The sequence below is a fragment of the Acyrthosiphon pisum genome, chromosome A1 (genome assembly GCF_005508785.2).
Source record: "Acyrthosiphon pisum isolate AL4f chromosome A1, pea_aphid_22Mar2018_4r6ur, whole genome shotgun sequence".
NCBI classification, from domain to species: Eukaryota; Metazoa; Arthropoda; class Insecta; order Hemiptera; family Aphididae; genus Acyrthosiphon; species Acyrthosiphon pisum.
This window is the reverse complement of record NC_042494.1, coordinates 11,826,981-11,830,317: the sequence shown is the minus strand read 5'-3', so window position 1 is coordinate 11,830,317 and position 3,337 is coordinate 11,826,981.

Genomic DNA, 3,337 nt, shown 5'->3' with positions numbered 1-3,337 from the left:
ATAATAAATTACTTCAAGGAAGAATTACCTATAGGCAATATATTAGAGCAGTAAATAATATTATATACTATACATATTATTACTATGTACATTTCTATGCTACTTTTATAAAATCTTTATTTATTTATAACTAAGCATAAAAAATTACATAACATAATTATTTATTAATCATAACATATTCGTCTGAAAACGATTTATTCCAGAACTTGTATTTAGTATTGCTTTGTTTTAATTATAAGTCATAGTATGATAAAAAATTACACAAGTACCCAACATCCATCCAACCATTCATCTGGGTACCCACCCACCCACCAAATTTTGTGTGTGTTGCTCAAGCAACACATCCACCATAGGATAGCCGCCACTGCCAACACTGAATAATATATTAAACACTTATTTTATATTATAAAAACGAAATGTATAATGTATAATGTAAGCGTATAGAATGTAACGAAATAATAAAGAAAAACGTATATTATGAACATAAAATATTACATATAATATAATATAACTACGATAGTACGATATAATATAATATTATTTCAATTTCAATTTATGTTTTAACATTACTTTTAATATCAAATGTATTAAATTTTTAAAATACATACTTAAAAATATCTATAATTATGATAAATAGTCATAGCGAGTAAAGTCATAAGTACATTGAATAGGATAAAAAAAACAGTATAATGTATAAAGTAAGGGTATAGAATGTAAAGAAATTAACGTAAACTTATGAACTTAAAAAAAACAGAATGACTAACATTATAAACATAAAATATTACATGAAATAATAATATAATAATATAAAATTAATATTAAAATAATAAAATATATATTATTAACAATAAAATATAATATTATATAAATTTCAGTCCATGTTTTAATATTATTTCTAATAATATAATCACCAAAAGTTATCTTAAATTTTAAAATACATACTTAAAAATATCTATAATAATTATAATAAATAGTCATAGAGATAAAGTAGTTTTGAACGGTATAATGTATAATATAAGGAATAATAATATATTACATATTATTTAAAAATATATACAATAATTATAATAAATAATCATAGCGATAGTGTAGTTTTTTTTTTAAGGTAAATCTAATAGGATAAAAAACAGTCTCATTAGTTAAATTTAATATTTTTGTTTATTATATTATCCGAATCATTAATTTGTAAAAAAAAACCATTTATGTTCGTTACACAACATATCGATATAACCACAATTTATATTATCTTTCTATCTTATCTTTGATAATATCACACGGACTTATGTTAGGACTATATCAGGACAATAAATATACAATACGATAATTTAAAAAAAAAACAAACGTTAAATTATTATTTTACTCATAAAAGACTCATAAAAGCGAAAGTCAAGAGTCCGTCAGAGTTCAAAATTTCATTGTGATATTATTCGACTTGTACTTTGGAAAAAGGTCGTACGGAAAAACACACTAGACAATCTTTAGACATTCACTTGAAATTTATAAAAAAAATTTTTAAAAAGCTTTCGATTTTTTTTGCCAAGAATTTTTACTACATAAATCAGCGATGTGTGTTTTCATTTTAAGTCTTTTACCACATTTTATATCTAATTTATTATAAGTTGACGCGTATAAATTTTTACTATCAGTCAACGGTACAAGATTTAAATTTTTCGGAAGAGAGTTTTGATTATCAAAAAACAAAGGCTCTCTATACCGATATTCGATTTTTTTAGTTAAGTACACTTGGAGTTCTAATAGCGAAAATTCACCAGATTTTATTATATCATTGGAGTCTTTTTATACACGACAAACAACAATCGACCGCGATAGATTTATTTACGAGAATATTAAACCCTAAAGGACCCGAATGTTTAATACAAAGCTTGCATGATTTTTTTTTCTTTACATCTATATTAGCATCGGCGTTAGAAATTATACCGAACGTTTGAACACCATCTATTACTATAAACAAATCATCGAGTTTTTTTAATTTATACGGTTCGAGTTGTAATCGATTTTTTTTTCCCAAAAGTGACTTTTCTTGTTTGTTACAAATTTTTCGGTTTGAGCATTTTTTTATCAGAAGATTTTAGTTTATTGTAAACAAAAGTTTCATCGTCATCATAATACCGAACGGTCAAGTCTTTGTTTAAAAGACGTACTTCGGCATCGGTTATATTATCGTCGTCGTCTTCGTATAATTTATCATAACACTTGTATCAGAATCTGAATCGTTATCGTTTGTCGTCACTATTGGTATGTTGTCGATTTTTTTTTTTTTTTTTTTTAAAACAACCTCATCAGCGTCGGTATCTGAATTTTCTGGCAATGTGGGTGTACTTATAATTTTCCGTTTTTCTCGAAATTTTCTATCCGATCGCTCGCCAACCACTTCGTTTCTTTCATACATATAGTCATAATCATTCGACAAAAAATCATAATGATTTTGATTTTTCGATTTATAATAATCATCGCCGTTGTCCTCGTCGTCGACGATCCACACTAAATATCGATTATCCATAGTCAATCGATTGTTCAACATGACAAATTCTTTTTCAAAATCTCGTATCGCATATATAAATTTACGACTCCACTCGTCTGGCGGCAACGGCGGATGTCTCGAAACAAGAACGGCCCACGCGACACACAAGTACCTATGTCCGTATATTAAAACTGTTTTCACAACATCTTTATGCACATGGATTGGTCGTAATCGACTCAACAATGTTTTTACCGATACACTTATTGCCGTATCTATTTTTTCATTATACGATCTGAATAATTAAATGGTAAAAGGTTGGCTTCGTACCAATAAATTGTAGATTTATTAAACGTTTCCAAAAAAGAATTACAATATTTAGACACAATCCAATCAGTGTGTAATGTATGTAATATGTATTATTCCATGATGAATAAGTTTAAGGTTATGTTTTATTTATTATGTTTTAAGCTGTTCGTCATTATATTATGTTTAATGTCACACTATCTTGCTGTAGTTCTGAAATATTGTATTGAGACAATAAATAAAGTGAATGTCTAATATATAATGTAATATGACGTGTTAATTATTAGTACTCGGTACACCACATTGGCGACGAAGATAATTCGAGTACGTATGTAAGTAATTCCGTGTAGTGTTAATTAATTTATAATGGACGAGAACGCTTCGAATCAGGTCAGTCCACGTGTTTGCACAGGGCAACAAATGGGTCAATTGACAGAATTTAAGCTCAAAGAAGATGATTTTAATTCTTGGATTGAGAGATTTGAATTGTATGTGACGCTTAATGAAATTAATTTGCATAAAAAACAATTATTATTCTTAGCTATTGTTGGG